This window comes from Herpailurus yagouaroundi, unplaced genomic scaffold, assembly GCF_014898765.1.
Source record: "Herpailurus yagouaroundi ecotype Mexico unplaced genomic scaffold, PumYag 67209, whole genome shotgun sequence".
NCBI classification, from domain to species: Eukaryota; Metazoa; Chordata; class Mammalia; order Carnivora; family Felidae; genus Herpailurus; species Herpailurus yagouaroundi.
The window spans coordinates 346,062-364,081 of NW_024420049.1; the positions used below are offsets into that span (position 1 = coordinate 346,062).

General features: G+C 36.1%; 1 protein-coding gene across 4 annotated transcripts in view; it reads left to right on the forward strand.

Annotated features, from left to right (window-relative positions):
• The window catches only part of BRCC3 (BRCA1/BRCA2-containing complex subunit 3), a 62,479-nt gene that overhangs the window by 19,074 nt on the left and 25,385 nt on the right, over positions 1 to 18,020 (forward strand). The window lies entirely within an intron of this gene.

Genomic DNA, 18,020 nt, shown 5'->3' on the forward strand with positions numbered 1-18,020 from the left:
TGAGGAGCAGAAAGTAAAAAGAATGAAGAAAATTGAACAGAGCCTAAGAGACCCACGGGACACCTTAAAACATTATCAATATACTCAAATAGGAGTCTCAGAACAAGATGAGAGAAAGGAGCAGAAAATATATATGAAGGAACAATAGTCAAAAACTTCCCAAATTTAATAAAAAGCATGAATCTACACACTTAAGAGTCTCAAAGGATTCCAAACAGGAAAAACTCAAGGAGATTGACATTGAGACATATTATAATCAAAGTGTTGGAAGCCAAAGGCAAAGGGAGAATCTGGAAAGCAAGAGAAGTGACTCTTACATACAAGGGATTCTTTTTTAAAAAAAATGTTAATGTTTATTTTTTGAGACAGAGAGAGAGAGACAGAGCATGAGCAAGGGAGGGGCAAAGAGAGAGAGGGAGACACAGAATCCGAAGCAGGCTCCAGGTTCCGAGCCGTCAGCACAGAGCCCGACGTGGGGCTCAAACCCATAAACCCTGAGATCATGACCTGAGCTGAAGTTGGATACATAACTGACTGAGCCACCCAAGTGCCCCATACAAGGGATTCTTAATAAGATTGAGAGGCAATTTGTCATCAGAAACCAGGGAGGCCAGAAGGTAGTGGGATGACATAGTCTAATATGCTGATAGAAAAAAAAAAAAAGAACAACAACACTACCAAGTAAGAATTCTGTATCTGGCAAAATTATCCTCTTAAAGTGAAAGAGAAATTGACATTCTCAGGTAAACAGAGACAGAGTATTTTTACTAGTAGGTCTGCCTGATAGGAATTGCTCAAGTGAGGTCTTCAGGCTAAAATAAAAGAACACTTAAAGGTTAACTAACTTGGATTTAAATTAAACAGTAAAATAAAGTAAAATGAAAGGACACTTGACAGTAACTTGAATCCACACAAAGAAATAAAGAATAGCAGAAAGATAACTACATAGTTTGATATAAACATCAGTATTAATGTATTAATTTTCACTTTGAAACTTCTGTTTTTATCCCTATAGGATTTAAAAGGCAATTACATAAAGCAACATTTACTAATCGGTTGATAGACAATATGTATAAAGAATTTTTAATAATTTTTAATAATAACATAAAGGGATGGGAATGGAGCTAGCTAAGAGCAATGTGTATATGATGGAAACTAAGTTGGTATTGATTTCAATTAGGTTGTCAGAAAATAGGTTAATTGTAATTTCCAGGGCAACCATTGAAGAAATGTCTTTCTGATACAAAAGAAGGCAGTAATGGAGGTATTGAGGAACAAAAAAATACATGACATATAGAAAACAAATAGCAAAATGGCAGAACCCTTAATAATTATGTTAAGTGTAAATATAAATAAACTCTCCAATTGAAAGACAACAGTTGTCAGAATGGATAAAAGAAAAATAACTATCTACAGACGACTCACTCTAGATCCAAAGGCAAAAGGAGTTTGAAAGCAAAAGAATGGGAAACGATATATGCAAATAGTAGTAATCAAAGAAAGCTGGAGTACCTTTGCTAATATCAGACAAAGTAGACTTTAAATTTTTTTTTTCCAACGTTTATTTATTTTTGGGACAGAGAGAGACAGAGCATGAACGGGGGAGGGGCAGAGAGAGAGGGAGACACAGAATCGGAAACAGGCTCCAGGCTCCGAGCCATCCGCCCAGAGCCCGACGCGGGGCTCGAACTCCCGGACCGCGAGATCGTGACCTGGCTGAAGTCGGACGCTTAACCGACGGCGCCACCCAGGCGCCCCATAGACAAAGTAGACTTTAAGATAAAAATTGTTACGAGACAAAGGAGGACATGACATAACAATAAAAGTGTCACTCCAACAAGAAGATAAAACAATTATAAATGTATATACACCTGACAAAAGGGTCCCAAAATATATCATGTAAACATTGACAGAACTAAAGGGAGAAGTAGATGGCTCAGCAATAGAACAACCAGAGAAAAAAATAATGAAACAGAACACTTGAACAACACTATCAACCAACTACACCTGACAGACCTATGTGGAATACTCCACCAAATAGTAACTGAAAACACATTCTTTTCAAGTACACACGGGATGCTCTCCACAGTTAAACTGCATGTTAGTCCACAAAGCAAGTCTCAATACATTGTAAAAGATTGAAATCATACAAAACATCTTCTACAAAAATAGAATGAAATCTGAAATCAGCTACATAAGGAAATGTGGAAATTTCACATATATTTGGAAATTAAATATTCTTAAGCAACCAATGGGATAAAGAAAACATTACAAAGAAATTAGAAAATACTTTGAAAAGAAAATCACAGCATACCAAAATGTATGAGATGCACAAAAAGCAGTACTGAGAAGGAAATTTATAGCTGTATAATAAAAAAGAAATCAGCCAGGAATTCCTGGCTGGCTCAGTCAGTAGAGCATGTGAGTCTTGATCTTGGGGTTGTGAGTTTGAGCTCCATTTTAGGTGTAGAGATTACTGAAAAAATAAAATTAAATTAAAATTAAAACAATAATAAATACCTCAAGTCATTAACCTCACTTTACACTTTAAGGAAAAAGTGTAACCTAAATACAAAGCAATTAGAAGGAAGGAAATCATAAATGTTAAAGTTGAAGACAAGATAAGGAATAGAAAAACAGTAGATAAAATAAACCAAAAGTTCTTTGAAAAGATCAACAAAATTGACGTATCTTTAGCTAGATTGAAAAAGAAAAATGAGAGAAAACACAAATAACTAAAATCTGAAATAAAAGCAGGCTACCACTACTGACCTTCCAGAAATAAAAAGGATTATAAGGTAAAACTGAACAATTGCATGCCAACAAATTAGATAGCCTAAATAAAACGGACACATTCCTAGAAATACACAAATTGCCAAAACTGGCTCAAAAAGAAAGAAAACTAGAGCAGACTTATAAAAAATAGATTGAATCAGTAGTCAAAAACCTCCTGACAAAGAAAACTCCCAAGACCAGATGACTACACTGGTTAATTCTGCCACACACTGAAAAAGAATGAACGCTAATCCTTCTCAAAGTCTTCCAAAAAATAGGGGAGAGTACTTCTCACTCATTCTTTGAGTCCAGCATTACCCTGATACCAAAGCCAGACAAAGATAGCACAATAAAAAAGAAAGAAAAAAATTACAAAGCAATATTCCTTCTGAATACAGATACAAAAATTTTCAGGGAAGTATTAGCAAACTGAATCTAACAGCAGATTAGAAGGATTATATACCATGACCAAGTGGGATTTATCCCAGACATACAAGCAAGTTTTTTTTAATGTTTATTTTTGAGAGAGAAGAGAAAGGATGTGCACAAGCAGGGGAGGGGCAGAAGGAGGGAGACAGAGGATCTGAAGTGGGCTCTGCACTGTCAGTAGAGAGCCCAATGTGGGGCTCGAACCCACGCACCGTGAGGTCATGACCTGAGCCAATGTTAGTTGCTTAACTGACTGAGCCACCCAGGTATCCTACAAGCAAATTTTAACATAAAGTCAATTAATATATATGAAGGAAAAAACCCCACATGATTATCTCAGTTGGTGCAGAAAAGGTATTTGACAGATTCCAACACAGTTGCATAATAAAAACACTCAAAAAACTAGGAATTTAGAGGATACTCCTCAATATTTATAGACATTTAAGAAGACTCACAGCTAGGGGTGATTGGGTGGCTCATTCGGTTGAATGTTGGATTCTTGATTTCAGCTCAGGTCATGATCTCATGGTGGTGAGCTCAACCCTGCCTTGGGCTCCGTACTGTGCATGGAACCTGCTTAAGATTCTCTCTCTCTCTCTCTCTCTCTCTCAGAAAACAAAAAGCCTACAGCTAACATTTTCCTCAGTAGTGAAAGAGCGAAAACTTTCTAAGATCAGGAACAAGAAAAGTTGCCCACTTTCACCACTGCTATTCACCACTGTACTGGTAGTGCTAGCCAAGACAATTAAACAAAAGAAATAAAAGGCATCCAAGTTGAAATAAGAAGTAAAACTATCTGTATTTGAAGATGACTTGATCAATATTTATATATATAATCAATCCCATACAAGTCCTCCAAAGCTATTAGAGATAATAAAAAAACTTCAGGAAAGCTGTAGTGTTCAAAATCAATATACAAAAATCAGTTGTATTTCTGTACACCAGCAAGCAACAATCCAAATAGGAAATTAAGGAAAAAATTCTGTTTACAGTAGCATCCAAAATAATAAAATACTCAGGACAAAATTTAACCGAGGAAGAGGGAGACTTGTAAAGTTAAAAATAGAATACACTGCTGAAAGAAATTGAAGAACACCTGAATAAGTCAAAAAGCATCCCAATGTTCATAGACTGGAAGATTCAATATCATTAAGGTGACAATACTTCCCAAAGAGACCAACATATTCAATACAATACCTATTAAAATTCTAATGGCCCTTTTTACATAAATTGGAAGAGATGATCCTAAAATTTATATAATAGTGAAAAAGAACAGAGTTGGAGGAATCACACTTCAGATTTCAAAACTTGCTGCAAAGCTTCAGTAACCAAAACACTGTAGATCTGGCATAAGTATAGACCTATAAATCAGTGGAATAGAGTGGAGTCCAGAAGTAAGCCTGTATACCTATGGCCAATTGATTTTCAATAAGGGTGCCAATGTCATTTGATGAGGAAAGAATAGTCTGTTCAACAAGTGGTGCTGGGGCAACTGGATATCCATATCTAGTATAAACAAAAAATAACTTAAAATAGATCAATGACCTAAATAGAAGAGCTGAAACCATAAAACACTTAAATAAAACATAGGGGTAAATCAATACATTAGATTTTAGATGGAATCTTAGATATGACACCAAAGGCATGAGTAACAAAAGAAAACATCAAGTGGATTTAAAAAAATTAAAAACTCTTGTGCCTCAAAAGACATTATCAAGAAAGTGAAAAGACAAGCTACAGAATAGGAGAAAATATTTGCAAGTCATATCTATTATGGCTCTAGCATTCAGAGTATGTAAGGAAGTCTTACAACTCAACATCAGAATGACAAACAACCGAACTTAAAAATGGGCAAAAGATTTGAAAAGACCTTTCTGAAGAGGATGTACAAATGGCTAGCAAGTACATGATAAAATGCTCAACATCATTAGTCATTTGGAAAATGCAAATCAAGACTAAAATGGGATAGCATCTCACATTTGGCTAAGTTGAGCATAATTTTTTAAATGGAAAATAAGCTGGCAAAGGTGTGGAGAAATTGGAACCTTCAGATGTTGCTGGTCAGAATATAAAATATGGCCACTGTGGAAAACAGTTTGGTTGTTTTTCAAAAAGTTAAAAATAGAATTATCTTATGACCGAGTAATTGTATTCCTAGGTACATACCTAAAGGAATTAAAAGCATACACTCAAATATATGCATCGACATGAATATTCGTAGCAGCAGTATTCACAATAGCTATGAGATGGAAACAACCCAAATGTTCATCAACTGATGAATGAATAAGCTAAATACGGTACAGTTTTCCCTTGAACAGCATGTGGATTAAGGGTGCCAACTCCCCGTGCAGTAAAAAATTCATGTATAACTTTTGATTCCCCAAAACTTAACTCCTAATAGCCTACTATTGACAAGAAATCTTACTGATAACATAAAGTCAATTAACACATGTACATATATTATATACTGTATTCTTACAGTAAAGTAAGCTATGGAAAAGAAATTGTTAATAAAATCATAAGAAAGAGAAAATACGTTTATAATACTGTAGTGTTTTTATAAGAAAAAAATCCTTATATAAGTATATCAACACAGTTCAAACCCATGTTGTTTAAGGGTCAACTGTATATCCATTGAAAGGAATGGATAGATTCAATGGAATATTACTCATCCATAGAAAAGGAATGAAGTGCTGAAACCTGTTACAGCATGGAAGAATCTTGAAAACATTATGCTAAGTGAAAGAAGTGAAACACAAAAGGTTACCTATTATTTATTTATATGAAGTATTCAGAATAGCTAAATCCATAGAGACAGAAAATTGGTGGTTGGCATGCGCTGAAGGGAGGGAAGACTGGGGAGCAGGTATTTAATGAATTTGGTGTTTTATTTTGGGGCGATGACATGTTTTGGAGCTAGTTAGGGGTTGTGGTCACACAAAATTGTGAATGTACTAAGTCCTGAATTGTTCACTTTAAAATGGTTAATTTTATGTTCTATGAATTTCATGTCAATTTTTTAAAATGGGCAAAGGACTTGAGTAGACATTTTTTCAAGGAAGATATATGAACGGCCAGTAAACACATAAAAAGCTGCCCAATGTCATTAGTCTTTAGGGAAATACAAATAAAAACCATAATGATTACATACTATTTCCTACCCAGTAGGTCAGCTATAACTTTTTAAATGGAAAATAACATGTCACCAGGACTGTGGAGAAAGTGGAACCCTGATGCATTGTTGTGGAAAAGTTTGGTGATTCCTCAACAATTTACATATAGAATTAACATATGACCTAGCAATCTACTCTTAGGTTTATACCGAAGAATTGAAAACAAGTGTTCAAACAAAAAACTTGTACTTGAATACTGAATAGCAGCAGTTTTCATAATAAAAATTAGAAACAGCCACACATCCATCAACTGATAAATGGATAGAGAAAGTGTAGTGTATCCACACAATGGGAAATTTTGGTTATAAAAAGGAATGAAGTACTGATAAGTACTGTAATATGGATGAACACATAAAGCCACATAGTACGAAATATGCAGAATAGGCAAATCTGTAGAGACAAAAAGTAGATTAGAGAAGAGAGACAAATAGAGAATATATTTGTTCATTATCCCTGCCGTTAAAAAATCACAGGCTGGGTGCATTAAACAACAGAAATGTATTTTCTTACAGTTCTGGAGTCTAGAAGTCCAAGAGATGTTGGCAGGTTTGATTTTCTCCTTGGCTTGCAGATGGCTGGCTGCCTTCTCACTGTGTCCTCACCTGACCTTTCCTCTATGTGTACATACTCTTGGTGTCATTTTGTGTGCCAAATTTCCCCTTCTTATCAGGGCACTGGTCAGACAGGATTAGGGCCTGACTTAATGGCCATGGTTACTTTAATCACCATTTAAAGGTCTCTCTCCTAATATAGCCACATTCTGTGGTCCTGGTCATTAGGGCTTCAACATATGAGGCGGAGGGCGGGGGCACAATTTAGACCATAACAGGAAGTGACTGCTTGATAGGTATGGGCTTTCTTTTTGGGGTGATGAAAATATGGAATTAGTGGTATGGTTGCAACAACATTGTGAATGTACAAAAAGTCACCGAGTCACACATTTAAAAATGGTTAAAGTGATGAATTTTATGTTTTCTGAATTTTACCTCAATTAAAACAAAGAACACAGCCATGTCATTGTAGTCACAGAAGTAGAGTAGAAATAATATGGTGCTGAGAAAAGTCCACTCTCTGTACTGGAAATCTTAACCAGTGCAATAATGCAACAAATACAAGGCGTAGATTGGAAAGGAATAAATAAATTAATCCCTATTTGCATAGGTCATGGTTGTTTACATAGAAAACCCCAAGGAATCAAAGAAATTCCTAGAACTAATAAGTGAATGATGTCACAGAATACAGTGTGAATGGGTAAAATCAATCATGTTTGTATATGCTAGTAATGTAAAATTAGAAATAAAATTTTAATGGTACCATTTATAATATTTCCAAAAATGAAATAGTTATGTATAAATTTATCAAAACATGTATCAAATGCTTATGCTGAAAACCATAAAACATTGACAACGGAAATGAAAGAAAACCTAATTAAATGTAAATACATACCATCTTTATGGATTGGAAGACTCAACATGATAAAGATTTCATTTCTCAAATTAACCTATAGATTAAGAACAACAGTAATCAAAATTTCAGCAAGATGTTTTTTTCTTTAAAGACAAATTGACTCTAAAATTTATATGGAAAAGCAAAGGAACTTACATAACTTAAACAATTTTGCAATGGAAGAATAAAGTTGGAGTAATTGCACTCCCCAAGTTTAAGACTTGCTATGAAGCTACAATAACTGGTACTGGTTAAGGCATAAATACCTAGATCAGTGGAACAGAATGCAGTTCAGAAATAGGCCCACAGAAGGATGGCCAATTGATGTCATACAAAACCAAAAAAGCTATTCAGTGGAGAAAGGATAGCATTTTCCACAAATGGCATTAGACAATTAGACTACTGTCTACAAAATAATGTCAGTCTAAACCTTCTATCCAACTTGATATAAAAAGGGATCGTGGGTCCAAATAGAAAACATAGAAGTATGAAAGTTTTATAGGAAAAGAGAAAATCTCATGTTCGGTTTGCCAACAACTTATACATGGACCCAAAAGTATTTTCCATAAAGGAAAAATTTGATAAATGAGACTTCATCAAAGTTAAAAACCTTGCTGAGTGAAAGAAACTTTCAAGAGAATAAAAAGAGTAACTACAGAATGAGTGAAAATATTTGCAAATCACATAGGCATAGGTATACGAGTAGGCATAGGTATACTATGCGGGCAGGATACGAGTATAAAGAGATACCATGAGGGAGTTTTTTAGGGTGGTTGATGGAAAATGTATGCTCATTAAAGTGGTTCCTCGAATCTATGTGTTAAAATTCTTTGTACTCCCTACACTTTGGACTATACGACAAAAGGAAATAAAAAAGTTGTAAGTCATTAGTACATTTGTGACAAATAATTTGAAAATCCAAAGGAAATGGGTGATTTCTTGGGAAAATATACCAAAGTTCATTTCAAAATAGGAAACATATTTCCTGCGATTATCAGAACTGAGACCAAAAATGGTGATTAAGGATCTATGATTTTAAAAGGCATCAGGTTTATGTGGATTTACAGCTGAATTCTGAGTAACCTTTGAAGGATTGATGGTTCTAATTCAATTTACACATCTTTCCAGACCATGCAGAAAGGTTAAACGCTCCCTAATTTTTTAAATAACTAGAATAGTTTTAACACCAAAACCTGATTAGAGGTAGCATAGAAAAAGGAAACTACTGGGTGCCGGGCTCAGTCAGATAAACGTCCAACTTCAGCTCAGGTCATGATCTCGTGGTTTGTGAGTTCGAGCCCTGCGTCGGGCTCTGTGCTGACAGCTCGGAGCCTGGAGCCTGCTTCGGATTCTGTGTCTCCCTCTCTCTCTGCCTCTCCCCCACTCATTCTCTCTCTTGCTGTCTCTCAAAAATAAACAAACATTTAAAAACAAAAAGAAGAAAAAGGAAACTACTGACCACTATCACTTATAGGTGTAAAAATTCAGAATAAAATATTAACAAATCAAATATAACAGTGTTCATAGGGAATAATACAGAATGAGCAAGTTCAGTTTAATCTGGAAATACACGGTTCCTTCAGCTTCAGGAAATCTAAATGTAATGTACTTCATTATATCAACAGATTAGGGGAGAAAAACCATAGATACTGGGAAGACATTGACAAAAGTCAGGTTCTTGATGTGCCTCCTCTCATCTAATTTTCCCAACAACCATGTGCCCCCTTTTACTGATGAGGAAATGAGTTCAGAGACTGAGACTTGCTCAAATCTGGCATACAGGGCCATTCTAAATGTCACACATTAATTTTTTTGCCAATCTGACAGCCTAACAGTAAATAGAGTGCCCATCTGAGTTGCCCATTCATATCCCTGGCTTCATTTTCTATAGAGTTGTTGCATTTTTTTCATGCTGATTTGCATGATTTCTTTATATGTTTTGGAAATTTCGTCCTCCGTCAGGTGTGTTACAAATATTTACCTCCAGACCTACTTTGTTATTTTATTTATGCCTTTTGTCTCTCTTCTTTAAAAGAGAGACATTATTATGGTTCCCCAAGACCATAAATATAGGGTTAAGTTTTTTGTTTTATCATTTTGGTTTCATCTGGAACTTAACTTAGTTAACCTCTTGTAGTAGGATCTCTAGTTGTCCTCACATGACACCGATTTGTGACCACAAAGTAACCTGGGGAACAGGCAGTGGCTGAGGGCATGTGGCCTTAAGCCAGCCAGCCTTGTTTGAGTCCTGAAGCCACCTTTAACTAGGTGTGTGACTTTGGGAAAATAATGTGAAGCTATGAGAGCTTATGGAGTGGGGATGGGACAGTGGGAGCCACTGTGGCTTAGAAGTCCCGTGTCCACAATTAGGGACCCCTCCATTCTGTCCCCGTGCCAGGGACAGGGCCCAGGAACAAGAAGCGTGTGCACTTGAGCTTCGGCCATGGCTCTGACTTGTACCCTCCTAATCCAGGTGTAGGAAACCACCCCGGGCATTTTATCAGAAGCCAGGCCCACTTAGTCACACACCTGATGGTCAAGCTTTCTCAGGTTTCAAGGGGAACTGAACTAAAAACCTAATCTAAGGCCATTTCCTCACCTTGAAGGAGAAAGGATTTGGGAATCCTGTTTTCACAGTACAATTTCCAGAACAAGGAGGAGACAATACATGGCAGCAAAACCAGCAAATCTATACTATAGTAGTTCTCGTTAAATCCATGATTTTTGTTGCTTTTCTCATTGGCATGGACATACGTATGAAAGTTGAATGGCAGACTCGAGTGGCAAACATCCCTGTTTTTTCGAACTCTAGCACGAATACTTCTGATGTTCTGTCAACTGTGGATGTTATGATTTTGTGGTAGACATCCTCTATTCCTTCATTAACTTAAGGAAATTTCTAGTTTGCTGAGAATTTTTAATCATGAATGTCTCTAGTTTAATCAAATGCCTGCTTGTCATGTCCTCAATTGACAATGAGGCTGTTTTCCCCTTTAGTTAGTAAAGGTAATGATTCACATGGAAAGCTTTTTTTTTTTCTCAAAAGAGCAATTATGCAAAAAAGGCAAAATTACATTGAAAGCTTTTTAAACAGCAAACTGTTTTCACATTCCTGCTATAAGCCCCGCTTTACCATGATGTGTTGTTCTTTTGATACAAAGTAAATCCTGTTTGTTAATTAATATTTGGCTTAAAATGTTACATCTATGTCCATAAATGAGAGTAGCCTAAAGTATTCTCGTCTTGGATTTCTCTTGTCTGGTTTTGGTTTCAGGATTATTTTATTAATTTATAAAATGAGTTGATTTTTTTCCCTTTTCTGGAAAGACAATATAGCATAATAAATAAGAACATGGCTCTGTGGCCACACGCTTTTGTTGGAATCCTGAGTTTCTACCATCTTGACTTGTAACACGGTAGGTTATTTTCTCCTGTTTTTGAATCGTTTGTAAATGGAATAATACAATGTGTACTCTTTTGTGCCTAGCTTTTTAATTATTATTTTAGAGAGAGAGAGTGTGCAAGCAGGGGACAGAGACAGAGGGAGAGAGAGAATCTTAAGCAGGCTCCACGTTCGATATGGAACCCAATGTAGGGCTCAATCCCATGACCCTAGGATCATGACCTGAGCTGAAATCAAGAGTTGGACGCTCAATCGACTGGGCCACCCAGGCATCCCTGTCTAGTTTCTTTCAACCAGTGCTGCTTATGAGGTTCATCCATGTTGTTACATGAAGCAATGCTGTGTAAGTATTCCATTGTATAAGTATATCACAGTGTATTCATTCTGTTATTGGGAGAGAGTTGCAGTTTTTAAAAGGCTCTTACCATTTGTACTGCTATGTATTGGCATTTCTGTCGGGTGCATACTAAGGAGTGGAACATATACGTATATGTTCAGCTTTAACAAATAACACCAACAGTTTCCCAAAGTCTCACTCCCAACAACAATGTTGGAGAGTTGCTCTTTCCACATCCCTGCCAATAGTTGGTACTGTGTGTCTTATTTATTTTTGCCATTCTGGTGAGTGCATAGTAGTGTTGCTTTAGTAGTGGCTTTAGTTTGCATTTTGTTGATCACTAATAAAGTTGAAAACCTTTCCACACATTTTATAGCATTTATACATGGATACAGTCCTTCAGTTATATGTGGATAGATTCCTTGGGTTAAGCCCTATGTTCATAGCCACAAAATTAAAGTCACACAATCAGAATGTTTTTGTTTAGGTTCATAATGGGTATATAAAAATTTATTAGGTTGTATCAGTCAAAATTACATTTGGTTGGCAACTAAGCACAAACTGCAAAAATAGTACCTTAGGTAAAGTTAAATTCTCCATCACAGAAGTAAACAGATAGACACTAAATGGTTGTTACTGGGGGCAACAGGCATCTTCTGTCTTGTTGCTCCATTTTACAGGGTCGCCAAATAGCCCAAGAAGGATGATAAGCTTTCAGGCTTACCACGATACTCTAAACATCAAATGGAAGGAAGTTTTAAAAAAAGATCCCCTTCTTTTTAAGGAGTCTTCTAGGTAGCACATATAACTTTTTTGTAAATGAGGCCTTTTGTGTGCTAAGAAAGAGGATATTTGGAGCAGTTGCTTTTATACAGGATGTGTTGGAGGCAAATCAAGAAGCTACATAGATTCTCACACGCACTGCGTAGTAAAGACTGCTGCAGAATTCAACCAGAAACTGTAAGGAGTAAACATTGTGATAGGAAATATCAGGGATGTAGGAATTCATGAAAGGAAAAGGACAACCTAGACAGAAATGGAGAAAATATAACCCAGGAGCAGAATAAACATTCAATGAATGAATGACTACATACTTGAAAGAATAAATGAACATTCTATTCATCCCTTTTTTCAGTTGAGAACAGCTTAAAGTTACACAATACTGTGAGGGAGTTACTTTAATGTTTAATCGCTTATAACGATGGGTTTCACTTTGGGGGCTTAGTTCAAATACACACACACGCACACACATATATGTAATCAGTTGTATACTTTGCATTAATAAACATCCTTTTTGAGTGGCACCAGGGTGGCTCAGTCGGTTGAGCGTCCAATGTCGGCTCAGGTCATGATCTTGCGGTTTGTGAGTTTGAGCCCCATGTTGGGCTCTGTGCTGACAGCTCAGAGCCTGGCGCCTGCTTCGGATTCTGTCTGTCCCCCCGCCACCCCCCACCTCCAAAACTAAATATTAAAAAAAGAATTCCTTTTTAAAAGAGACAAAACACATCCTCTTTGAAATCTGTACTCCTATCTTTCTCAAAAGGAATAAAAGTGGGATGTCCCCAGTTATCTTAAGGATCTTATAAGCCGTTAATTAATGGCCTATAAATGTCCCAGTTACACCAGATCCTCCCTCCCCTAAATGCAACATGCCTGAAGCCTATAGGTATTGCATATCTAGAGATAAAGCCAACCTCCCACCATACAGAAACATGATAATGAAAAAATAACCTTAAAAACAACACCCATTCATCTTTGTGATATATCCATGAGGGAAGCTACTGCAAGAAAAGAATACTACACGTGAATATCCCTAATGAACAGGGATACAAAAATATTTTTTAAGCTTATTTTTATCTATTTTGAGAAAGAGATAGCAAGTGGGGGAGGGACAGAGACAGAGGGAGACAGAATCCCAGGCAGGCTCCACACTGCCAGTGCAGACCCTGATGCAAGGTTCAAGCTCACGAACTGTAAGATCATGACCTGAGCCGAAACCACAAGTCAGACACTTAATGGACTGAGCTATCTAGGTGCCCTGGGATGCAAAATTCTTTAATAAAATACCATCAAACTGAATTCAACAGCACATTAAAAGGGTTATACACCATTAACAAGTGTACAAGTGTGATTTATCCCTAGGATATAAGGATGTTTCAACATATGCAAATAAATCAATTTGATATACCATATTAACAGAATGAAAGATTAAAACCACATGACCACCTCAATTGATGGTGAAAAAGCATTAAAAATCACCAAAATAGGTAGAGAAGGAACTTAATACAATAAAGGCCACACATGAAAAGCCCACAGCTGATATTATAATCAATGGGGGGAAAATTGAAAGCTTTACCTCTAAGATTCAGTGCAAAGGCAAAGATGTCCACTCTTGCCACTTCTATTCAACATAGTACTGGATGTGTTGGAGCAATCATATAAGAGAAAGAAAAGGCATCCAAGTCAGGAGTAAAATTTATCTTGGATTACAGATGACACGATCACATATGTCAAAAATGCTAAAGACTCAACAACAACAACAAAAACTGATTAGGAATAATAAACTCCATAAAGTTGCAGAATACAAAACCAATATATAAAAATCAGTTGAATTTCTAAACACAAACCACAAACTATCCAAAAATGGAATTAAGAATACAATCCCCCCCCCCTCAAAAAAAGAATACAATCCCATTCATGATACCAACAAAAAGAATAAAATACTTGGGGATAAGCTTAACCAAAGTCAATTTCAGTACACTGAAAATTATAAAAACATTAATGAAGGAAATTAAAGACACAGGTAACTGGAAAGACACGCCATGTTCATGGATTGGAGGAATTAATATTGTTAAATGTCCATACTAATGAAAGTGATCTAAAGAGTCAGTGCATTCTCTATTAAAATCCTAATGGGATTTTTTACAGAAATAGAAAAAAACAGTCCTAAAATCATACGGAATCACAAAAGACCCCAAATAGCTAAAGCAATCCTGAACAAGAATGAAGGTGGAGGCATCACACTTAGTGATCTGTAAATACATTACAAAGTTACTGTAATCAAAAAGTATGATACTGATATAAAAATTGACTTCTAGACCAATGGAACAGAATTGAAGGCCCAGAAATAAATCCACACATCTATGGTTGGCTGATCTTCAAGAAGCGTGCCAAGAATACAACAATAAAATGAATAAATGATTTTTGAAAAACTGGATATCCACATGTAGAAAAATGAAATTGGACCCTTCATACCATATAGAAAAATTAGCTCAAAATGGATTAAAGACTTAAACGCAAGACCTAGAAACATTAACTACTAGGATAAAATTTAGGAAAACAGATTTTTGAGTTAGAACTTGGTAATGATTTTTTTGGATATGGCAACAAAAGCAAAAATAGACAACTGGGATTTCATCAAACTGGAAGTTTCTGCCCAGTAAAGGAAACAGTCGACAGAGTGAAATGGAAGCCTGAAATGGGAGATTAGGGGTTAATAACTAAAACATATAAGGAACTTGGTAACAACAACTCGACCCAATTAAACATGCAAAGGACTTGACATTTCTCAAAAGAAGACCTACAAATGGCCAACAGGAATTTGAAAAGGTGCTCAATGTCACTAATTATCAAGGGTATATATATATATATATAATCAAGGATGTATACACACACACACACACACATACAATGACTATGATTGAGCATTAATGTAGAAGGAAAATCTTAACATTTTCAACATGAATGAACCTGGAGGACATTATGCTAAGGGAAATAAGCCAGACACAGGAAGATAGATATTGAATTATCTCACATATATGGAACTAAAATAGTCCAGTCCTAGCAGCAGAGAGTACAGAGTAGAATGGTGGTGGCCAAGGCTAAGAGGTGGGGGAAATGGGGAGATGTTGGTAAAAGGGTACAAAGTTTCAGTTATGCAAGATAAATTCTGGAGAGCTAATGTACAGCAATGTGACTATAGTTAACAATATTATATACGTGAAATTTGGTAAGAGAGTAACTCTTGTGTTCTCATCTCACCCACAATTGAACCTCTTTTTAAAATTATTTATTTAATGTATTTAATATATTTTTTTCACAATGACACCTCAATAAAACTGTTCATTGAAGTACAAAGCACTGCTTTCCTCTGAACTTCTGAATGACTTAATTTGAAACATTTTAAGTATTAAGAACAAACTTATTTTTGTAGGATGGTGAAAATTAGTGGTCTAAAAAAATTGTCGGAGGGAAAACTTTTTAGCTGGAAATTATCCTCCATGTTAGTTCCAGCAGTTTCAGAATGTGTTTGCCATTGTGTTCGCAGTAAATGGTGCTTCTCCTGTAAAGGAGAAGTGCTACTATAACGGGAAAAAAGAGAAGAATTGAATTCTCAGTCACTAGAGCCTAAAGTGCTTTGAAAGATCACTGAGTGTCTTTCTTAAATTTGAGTCTGTGGAAGTAAAGTGACTTATCCAAGACCATTCAGCTGGGCAAGTGCAGGGCCAAAGCTTACCCTTGTGTCTCCTGAGAATGTCAAGGCCCAAATCTATCTAAATTAAGAAGGCACTGATGAGGTCATCAAAATCATCAATAGAAGCACTGCTTCTGCACTCATAGAAACAGGCTTTTTAATGTTTATTTACTTATTTTGAGAGAGAGAAAGTGAGCGAGAGTAGGGGAGAAGCAGAGGGAGAGAGAGAATCCCGAGCAGGCTCCATGCTGTCAGCAGATGAGGGGCTTAGTCTCACAAACTGGGAGATCATGACCTGAGCAGAAATCAAGAGTCAGGCGCTTAGCCAACTGAGCCCCCCAGGCGCCCCTAGAAGTAAAGTTTGGGCTAGAAGCAGATGATCCTTCTCTTCCTTTGTTTGAATTCCTGAGCCTTATCCTTGTCTTATCTTACTCTCCTTTAAAATTTTTGCTTCTGACTTTATTGGGTTACAAATGATCTAGAACATACATATAAATCAAGTTTAGGGCTAGAATGTCATCACACATAAAATAACGGAGACACCAATGAACAATGAAAATTATGGCGCCCATTGAGTGTTCTGGGGGTTTTTAACCACCTTAATCTTTAAGACCTTATTTTAGCTGCACAGTGCTATTTTTTTTTCTTGCTTGTTTGTTCATTGTTCATTTTTAAAACTGCTTTTTCAAGGCATAATTGATATATACATAACTGTACATATTTAATGAATACAATTTGATGAGTTTGGACATATGTAAATAGATGTCATACCATCACTCTAATCAAGGTAATGGACACATCCAGTACCTCCAAAGTTTCCTTGTGTCCTTTGTGGGTTTTTTTTTTTTTTGATTCATTTTAATTTTGTTTTTCTGGTAAGAAGAGAACATGAGATCTACCCTCTTAACAGAGTTTGAAACGTACTGTACCTTATTGTTAACTACAGGCAAATCTTTAGAACTTATTCATGTAGCATAACTGAAGCTTTATGCCCCTTGAATAACAACCCCCCCCCTTATCCCTACCCCCATCCCCTGGCAACCACTATTGTATTCTCTGCTTCTAGGAGTTTGACTGTTTTTAAAAATATGTTTAACTTTCTTTGTAGCATTTATCCCTAACACAAATTAGTCATTCATTTATTTACAGTCTCTTCCCTCCATTACACTGTTATCTCCATAATTGTGGGGATCTAGTCCATGTTGTTCACTAGTGCTTAGAGCAGGGCCTGCCACATCATAGCCATTCAGTAACTCTCTCTTGAGTGGTTGATTGTGTGATTTGTTTCTTTAAGTATGTCCCCTTTTCCATCACCGATGCTGTTTACTTGTGTTTTGTCTTTTTTCTTGCTTGTGTTGCCAGAGGCTTATCTATTTTGTTGGGTTTTTTTCAAAGGTCCAGCTTTATGTTCTCTAGATCAATTCAGTTTCTTAGCTTTTTAAAAAACTTCCACTTTTCTCTTCATTAATTTCTTCCTTCTATTTCATGTACATTTTATTGTTGCTGTGTTGTTCTTATTATTTTTATCCTAAATTCATGAGGTGAAAAGTAGGCTCATTTTCTATCTCCCTTGTTTTCTCATAAATACTTCTAAGGCTATACGTATTCCTCCTCACTGTGGCCTCATTCCAGAGGTTTTGATGTGTGGTAGTTACAATGGCTTTTGTTTGTTGGTTTTTTTACTTCTGATTTGTGTTTCCAGTCATTATTTTCTCTTCAACCTGAGAGTTATTTAGAAGTTCATTTAAAAATTTCCAGATTTGTCAGTTTAGGAGGGTTTTTTTTTTTTTTGCTATTACTTTAATTTTTAACACATTATTATAACTGTGGACTGTGTGATATTGGCTTTATGGAAATTTTTTGATATTTCCTTTGTTACCTAGAAAAGAGGTTCACAGATGACAGCCTGTAGGCCACATGGGCCTGGGGCCTATTTTGTAAATTAAGTTTTATCGGAACACAGCTACACTCATTTGTTTACTG